Source organism: Mizuhopecten yessoensis, unplaced genomic scaffold, assembly GCF_002113885.1.
Source record: "Mizuhopecten yessoensis strain PY_sf001 unplaced genomic scaffold, ASM211388v2 scaffold10621, whole genome shotgun sequence".
In the NCBI taxonomy this organism is placed as follows: Eukaryota; Metazoa; Mollusca; class Bivalvia; order Pectinida; family Pectinidae; genus Mizuhopecten; species Mizuhopecten yessoensis.
In genome coordinates, this window is record NW_018408638.1 from 1,074,672 (window position 1) to 1,084,078 (window position 9,407).

Here is a 9,407-nt window from a genome sequence, read left to right on the forward strand (position 1 = left end):
TATTGGTACAATGTTTTAAGATTGTATATGATAGATTGTCTATACCTGGTGATGTACTTTTTTTGGATTTGAGGGCTCTTTTATACTCGTCTACATTAAATGGTGTATTTAGATATGAGTCATTTGAACCTACGTCTGCAATTATATTGTGTATTTTATCTGTGGTTTTGTTTTTATTTTCAAGAAATTCTTTTGTACAATTTTGATTGCTACTAGCTTTTTGAAATTGTGTCGCTAGAATGTTGGCTTTTTCTAAATTGGTTTTACCTTCTGCGTTTTTCCCTAATATGGGCATTTCTTTAGGAGGTATGCCTTGAATGGCTTTTATTTTGTCCCAAACGATTTTGGTGTTTGATTTATCATTTAGGGAGTTACAAAATTCTATCCAGTGTTGTTCTTTATATTTTTGCATGTTCTGTTAAATTTATTTTTGGCTATCTTATAATTTTTGATATTTATTTCAGAGGGGTTTTTCTTAGCAATATTCTCCCATCTACGTTTTATTTTTTTTGTTAATGAACAGTTTTCGTTCCGCCACGGGTTATGTTTTCTTTCTTTTATTTTCCCGGATGTTTTGGGGATACATTCAGTGGCTATTTCTACTAACTTTTTTGTTAAATTATTTGTATATTCATTTATATCTGTGTTTTTTATTTGGTCTTTATCTATTTTTTGACATAACGTTTGAAATTTATTCCAGTCAGCTTTATCAAATATCCATTTAGGTGGGAATTCTATTTTATTTCTGATTGGGCTGAATTTAAATTTTGAGATAATTGGATAGTGATCGGATCCTAAAGTACTGTCATTGGTTATCCAGGATTCCATTAGATTGGCTATTTCAGGGGAGGTAACTGTTAAATCTATGTTTGCAGTGTAAGCTCTATGTATATCTATCCTAGTTTCTAGGTTGGGATCGTTTACTACTACTAGGTCATTCTCTACTAGCCAATCTTCTACTATATCTCCTCTGCTATCATTTTTCTTACTTCCCAAAGAGAATTATGGGCATTGAAATCGCCGGATATGATGCAGTGTTTATATTTAGAGGTGAGATTAGTGATGGTATCTAGATCTTCTCTCTCTATTTTTTTACTAGGGTTTAAGTAGATGTTAAAGACTGCCGTTATGGTTTTTTGGTTGTGTAATTCAGCTCCTATAATATCGATCTTAGGGGATATATATTTTTTAAGTCTATTGTTTTATAAGCTATGTTGTATTTAATATATATAGCTAATCCTGTTGAATTACTATTTGTTTTGAGTGGTATATAGTAACCTTTTATTTTTGGGAGTTTTTGTGAGTTTTTAACTTTGGTTTCTTGAATTTTAATAATATCTATACCTGGGTTTTTATTTAAGAAGTCTAAAAATTCAATTAAATTGGGTCGTAGACCACGAGCGTTCCAGCTTAGAACAGAAAGAGCGCTCGCGGTCTTTTTAACTCTCTGTCCTGCCATTATTTATTGTTAATATAATTTTGTTTTTTGTTTTTAGCCTATCGACCTATTGGAATAGTATTTTTTTGGCAGATCTGAGATTATATCTTTCGATCTCGCTGTCTGTTCTTGGTTTAGTTTTAGTTTTGTTGTTCCTTTTCTTTTTAAGTGTTAACGGAGTTGGGGGTGTAGGTGGTAAGGATGTGTCTGTTTCCGATTGCGTGTCATCATCAATAGCGGTGCATGTTTCAGTGGGTGTATCGAACATATCGAAGAGTATTGGTGAATCAGTTATGGGGGAATATGCTGCTGGTGTCGGTGATGGTATTGGTGTGGTGTCTATTTTGTCCTCTGGGTGGGCTGTGACTGTAACATTTATTCCTATTCCAAGTTCTTCTATCATTACATTGTGGAATGTATCGTATAGTGTAGTTGGGTTTGCTTGTAAGTTTGCCAGGGAGATAAAAAAAAGAGCACACATTGTATTTGCAAATTGTTGTTTGGGGACAATTTGGTTTCCTAATTCCTTATCAGCTTGTTTTATGTTCATTCTCATAGGGGTTCCTGTTTTAGTTTTGAATTCTGTGAGGTATGTTTTTACATTTGTGACGGCTTCTGCGTAGGTCTTAGTTTGTGTGTTTACATTTACTTTTTGGGTGGGTTTGATGAAACCACAGTTGAAAATACAGTTTTATCTATCATGAAATGGACTCTACCTTTGGCATAACACTTTACCTATATACCTAATTCCAACAGATGGTATAGTCCTCTCCCAACTGACAGGGTGATCACCACACCGTGACATTTAGAACAATAAGATTAGGTAGAGTCAGTCTAGTCAGCCTTGATCACTGACCTGACTGGAGACCGTACTAATTATAATATATAGGCAATAGAGGATTTATCCCCTTTTGTTTATAGTATAAGTAGTACTGGACTCCTTATTTGGGCAACACCCTTAGACATATATAGATGTTCAAACTGCTGGCAAGGGGAAGTCATAGAAACTCATAGTTCAAGGGATGGTTGATATTAGAAGGAAATCCCATATGAAATAGTAGAAAATCTTCAAAAACTTTGTTACAGATTATTTTTGGACACAGAAAAAAGGGTGTTGCAACTAGGGCAACACCCCTGGGTCTGCCACTGGCACGGCCAAATGCACAGGGACCTAAACATTTGTTACAGCTATATTTGGACCTAAACTAAGGTGTTCAGAGTAACTTTACATGTTTTAGGGGTTTAGATTGACTTTTAGGTCCAGATATAGCTGTAACAAATTCTCAGGTCCCTCTGGCCAAATGTGGTTCATTCAAGGTGTAATAAAATATTGAACTCCACCCCTTTGTAGTAATGCAGCGACAGGTAAAATAGCATTACTGTAGACTTCATGTATGACCTGGAACGTGGGTTGTTAAATTAAATCATTTCTCAAAGTTGATAGCCCATCACTATACACAAACTGAGTGTAAAGGGAGAATGCATCAGCACAAACACCCAGAATCATTTGCTATGATCAACATCTGACAATAAATAATACAAGGGGAGATTTAAAATAAACAAGAGGCCCATGACCTTAACTGTCACCTGAGTCCTACAGTATTAATTTTTGTTGTTGAAATATGAAGTGGAGATAATGATGTCAATCATCCCTACCAAAATTTGAGTAAAAACAAGAGGCCCAATGGGCCTGAATCGCTCACCTGGTTTTAATCTTAAAAGAGGACTAAAATACAACTACAGGCAGAATATCAGTGTTTGATTCATAAAAACTTATTAAAAGATTTAAACATATGACGCCTGTGACCTTGAATGTCGAACAAGGACATTAGGTTGAACAGAGTTTATAGTCTTCAAACCCAACATGCTTCTAGCAAAATATCATTACCCTGGACCTTTTGGTTATATAGAACAAATCATTTAAAGATTTAAACATATATTGACAACTTTAACCTTGAGTATGGGCGAAGGTCATTCATTTGAACAAACTTGGTAGCCCTTCATCCCAGCATGTTACTGGCCAAATATCATCGACCAAGGCCTTTTGGTTATTCAGAAGAAGTTGTTTGAAGTTTTTAACATATTTGACCCCTGTGACCTTGAAAATAGGCGAAGGTCATTTATTTGAACAAACTTCATTCTAGTTTGCTTTTGGCCAAATATCATCACCCTAGGCCTCTTGGTTATTAAGAAGAACTTTCATCCCAGCATGCTACTGGCCAAATGTAAGCACCCTAGGCCTCTTGGTTATTCAGAAGAAGTTGTTTAAAGGTTTTAAACATATTTGACCCCTGTGACCTTGAATATAAGTAAATGTCATTTATTTGAACAAACTTGCTAGTCTTTTATCCCAGCATGTTACTGGCCAAATTTAAGCACCCTAGGCCTCTTGGTTATTCAGAAGAAGTTGTTTTAATGTTTTGAACATATTTTAACCTATGACCTTGAATATTTGTCAAGGTCATTCATTTGAACAGACGTGGTAGCCCTTCATACCAGCATGTTAATAACCAAATATCATCACCCTTGGCCTATTGCTTATTAAGAAGAAGTCATTCAAATGTTTTTAACATATTTGACCCCTGTGACCTTGAAAATAGGCGAAGGTCATTTATTTGAACAAACTTCATTCTAGTTTGCTTTTGGCCAAATATCATCACCCTAGGCCTCTTGGTTATTAAGAAGAACTTTCATCCCAGCATGCTACTGGCCAAATGTAAGCAACCTAGGCCTCTTGGTTATTCAGAAGTTGTTTAAATGTTTTGAACATATTTGACCCCTGTGACCTTGAATATAAGTCAAGGACATTCATTTGAACAAACTTGATAGCCCTTCATCCCAGCATGTTACTGGCCAAATATCATCGACCAAGGCCTTTTGGTTATTCAGAAGAAGTTGTTTGAAGTTTTTAACATATTTGACCCCTGTGACCTTGAAAATAGGCGAAGGTCATTTATTTGAACAAACTTCATTCTAGTTTGCTTTTGGCCAAATATCATCACCCTAGGCCTCTTGGTTATTCAGAAGAAGTTGTTTTAATGTTTTGAACATATTTTAACCCTGTGTCCTTGAATATTTGTCAAGGTCATTCATTTGAACAAACGTGGTAGCCCTTCATACCAGCATGTTAATAACCAAATATCATCACCCTTGGCCTATTGCTTATAAAGAAGAAGTCATTAAAAGGTTTTTAAACATATTTGACCCCTGTGACTTTGAATTTAAGTCAAGGTGATTTATTTGAACAAAGTTGCTAGTCTTTCATCCCAGCATGCTACTGGCCAAATGTAAGCACCCTAGGCCTCTTGGTTATTCAGAAGAAGTTGTTTAAAGGTTTTAAACATATTTGACCCCTGTGACCTTGAATATTTGTCAAGGTCATTCATTTGAACAAATTGGATAGTCCTTCGTCCTATCATGTTAATGGCCAAATATCATTATCCTAGGCCTCTTAGTGATTCAAAAGGAGTTGTTTAAAGATTTTTTAAGACAATTGACCCCTGTGACCTTGAATATTTGTCAAGGTCATTTATTTGAATAAACTTGCTAGCCCTTCATCCCAGAATGTTACTGGCCAAATATCATCGACCTAGGCCTTTTGGTTATTCAGAAGAAGTGGTTTGAAGTTTTTAACATATTTGACCCCTGCGACCTTGAAAATAGGTGAAGGTCATTTATTCGAACAAACTTCATTCTAGTTTGCTTCTGGCCAAATATCATCACCCTAGGCCTCTTGGTTATTCAGAAGAAGTTGTTTTAATGTTTTGAACATATTTTAACCCTGTGTCCTTGAATATTTGTCAAGGTCATTCATTTGAACAGACGTGGTAGCCCTTCATACCAGCATGTTAATAGCCAAATATCATCACCCTTGGCCTATTGCTTATAAAGAAGAAGTCATTAAAAGGTTTTTAAACATATTTGACCCCTGTGACCTTGAATATTTGTCAAGGTCATTCATTTGAACAAATTGGATAGTCCTTCGTCCTATCATGTTAATGGCCAAATATCATTATCCTAGGCCTCTTAGTTATTCAAAAGGAGTTGTTTAATATTGTCAAGGTCATTCATTTGAACAAACTTGGTAGCCCTTCATCCCAGCATGTTACTGGCCAAATATCATTATCCTAGGCCTCTTAGTTATTCAAAAGGAGTTGTTTAATATTGTCAAGGTCATTCATTTGAACAAACTTGATAGCCCTTCATCCCAGCATGTTACTGGCCAAATATCATCGACCTAGGCCTTTTGGTTATTCAGAAGAAGTTGTTTGAAGTTTTTAACATATTTGACCCCTGTGACCTTGAAAATAGGTGAAGGTCATTTATTTGAACAAACTTCATTCTAGTTTGCTTCTGGCCAAATATCATCACCCTAGGCCTCTTGGTTATTAAGAAGAAGTTGTTTAAAGTAAAATATTGACGCCGGACGCTGGAAGGACGGATGGACGGACGACGCACAACGGCATAAGCTCACTTGGCCCTTCGGCCCACGTGAGCGAAAAAGTTAAGTATAACTTTAAGTTAAGTTTGTCAGGACAATGAGTTGATCAGTCCTAGACCGAGTTTCAGTTAATACGGCCTATTAGAACTTCATTTTAATTTTAATTTCCCCCCCCCCCTCCAAAATGGCAGTCATGGCGACCGTATTGGATTTTTGATGGACCATAAGTTGATCATTCCTACCAAGTTTCAGTTAAATCGGCTCATTAGAACTTGACTTTAAGTTAGAAATAGTTTTTTAAAATGGCGGCTGTGACAGCCATATTGGATTTCTGATTGACCCCAAAAATAACAACAATTTGTCAAGAACATAAGTTGATCATTCATACCAAGTTTCAGTTATATTGGCCCAGTAGGACTTGACTAAAAGTTTGAAATAGTTTTTTAAAATGGCCGGCCCTAGCGGCCATATTGGATTTTTGATCGACCCAAAAAATAACAACACTTTGTCAGGAACATGAGTTGATCTTTCCTACCAATAGTTTTTCAAGCTAAAGCTCAGGTGACCTAAAAATCTTTCAAAAATAACAGACACAGAAAGTGAAGTTCATAGCTTTTTTATAAGAATTGTTTTGAGTAAATAATATCTACCTGTCTAGGTGTTTATGATAAAAGCTATCATCATGCAGCTGTCTATACATACTATATACATAACTGAATGACTAGATTATGATACACAAATGTATACGGCTGAACAGGAATACTATATATGGGCATGAACTTATACATCTACGTGTAAATGATGGGATACTTCTCTCAAATATATAACTTGATACCAACAAGAGTACCGCAGGGCAGAACAATATATGCCTAAATATACTTAAAATCCTTCTGATGCATTATTGTATATAAATGTATGAAACTGTACTACATTTGTACTGTATTACTTAGTAAAGTTCCGAACTATTTCTGTGATGTGCCAAAAAGAAATAAACATGCTGTACTTGACTCACTTAAACTGAAGGAATGTATTTATTTCATGTATATCCTTTAAAAAGATTGATTTGCATAGGAATTGCTTCCCTTTGTCCATACCTCAAACAATGAAAATAGAAACAGCCCCCGCCCCCCCATTTTGCCAATATTACTGGCAGATTAAGCTATTAGACTAAGTGTAAATATTGACCAAGTCTCACCAGAATCCTGTGATATCCTATAATATTGACTATGACCTGAAGGCAGATATGCCTGTGTTCAGAATAAACTAAGCTAAACTTAGATAAATAGTGTGTGGAAACCATCAACCATTAAGAGCGCAGTATGCTAACTTATAATGCGTAGATTTTTCTCAACTTTGAAATGAGCCTCAGTCTTTTTATGTTTCACTTGCATACCAAGTTGCAACAAGAGATCCCAGAGGGATCTTGGCGCCCACCATTGTACCATCTTCATTAGTTCTTAGTCAGTTCGATCTTTTCTCTTCTTTCCTCTAATCTGTTTGAACGAGTCATGTTAACAGTAAATGCAGCTTGAGGTAACTTTTGATCTGAACTTAATTCTGATGTGTATGAAAGCCAACCTTCAAAGTGAGTTTGTCATTTCACATATTTACTAGTACAGTACTTAATGTGAAAGAAATAGAATCGATCATTGCAATATGAGAAAGATCCCTCAAGTTATTCCTGAGAAATAGTACTAACAAACCTTCAATGTGAAAAATTGAAGATGGCTGTCAGTAGGCCATTTTGTTTAACTGATCAGTTTCAAAAGTAAACATGAACAATAAAGGATAGTGGGGAACCTGCATTGGCTGGCCCAAAATTTTTTTTTGGGCAAGTGAAAAATTTGAAGCACTGGCCCAAATGACATATAGGTGGCCCAAATAATTCTGGGAAGAAATATTTCCACAGCATTTAAGACAATGCTTCAGCACATTTAAATTACAAATAACATGACAATGTTAGTATTAATTAAAAAAGAATAAAACATTGTTTTTTTTTAATTCTTCAACCCTAGTTAAAACCTGACATGATCCACTCCATTCAGGTATTCCCAAAAAGAAATACACAAAACTCGCACCTCAAAGAAGACACCCTGGCAGTATTTATATAGAAAATCTAAAAAAAATATCATCACATTTTCTAAATCACGGACAGATCGATTCAAATCGAAGTAATGACAACTAAAAAATGTAATGCCCCCCAGTTTATGTTTAAGGGACTATAATTTTTTTTATTCATTAAATTTTGACAGTCGCCCCAACTATTTTTGTTGGGTCAGTGACTACCTCACTTTTGACAACTTTTGGTCGCTCGAGCAAGACTTTAACCGCCATTGGCAAGCAGGCGACCGTCCATTTCAGGCACTGCTGCTCAACAAGGGAACAAGGGGAACCTACATATAAAATTTGAGAAAGATCCATCCCATACTTTCCGAGAAATAGTGATAACAAACTTTCATGATCAAAATCAAAGATGACTGCTTGTTGGCCATGTTGTATATCCGATCAGTCTCAAAATGTGCACTGCACAGCTAGGGACCAAGGGAAACCTACATATAAAATTTGATAAAGATCCATCCCATACTTTCCGAGAAATAGTGATAACAAACTTTCATGATCAAAATCAAAGATGACTGCTTGTTGGCCATGTTGTATATCCGATCAGGCTCAAAATGTGCACTGCACAGCTAGGGACCATGGGAAACCTACATATAAAATTTGAGAAAGATCCCTCAGGTACTTCCTGAGAAATAGCGAGAACAAACTTTCACTATCAAAATCCAAGATGGCTGCCTGTCGGCCATGTTGTTTATCCAATCAGTCTCAAAAGTTGCCCTGCACAACTATGGACCAAGGCGACCCCTACATTTAAGAAAGATCCCTCTGGTACTTCTTGAGAAATACCAATAACAAGAATTGTTTAAGGACGGAAGAGGGACGGACGACGGACGGACGACGGACCACAGACACAGGGTGATTTGAATAGCCCACCATCAGATGATGGTGGGCTAAAAATTTAAATGACACCTATGCAAGTTATCTTAAGGAAATTTAAGTGTCAACGGAATAGTAAAATCTATAACAAAATTGGCTGGCAAAACAAGTATGGTGTTATTAAATTTTGATGTCAGATTTTTAACCTAGAAGTTCTGCTGTGAGGTGGTTTTTTTTGCTGTTTTCTAACAGATGCTTCAGAAATTTAATTTTAATATTTCAATAAACGTTATTGTGAATTAAAACTATAAATACACAAATAGAGATAAAAGTATTTTCCTCATAGAGATGTACTCCTGTATAAATGCAAATGTACAACTATTCCCAATTTAATCATGGGTCTATGAACATTTGTAGAGATACAATTATTCTCTATAATGTCTTGTATAAAAACATGAATAGAGATGTATTCCCCGAAATTATGTTCATGTGATCACAGTGTTCATATTACATTATCAATAAAGATACTAAAACATAATTTTGACAAAAATAGGTGACTTAAAAACATTAACATGTTGTTTGTAAAACTAACAC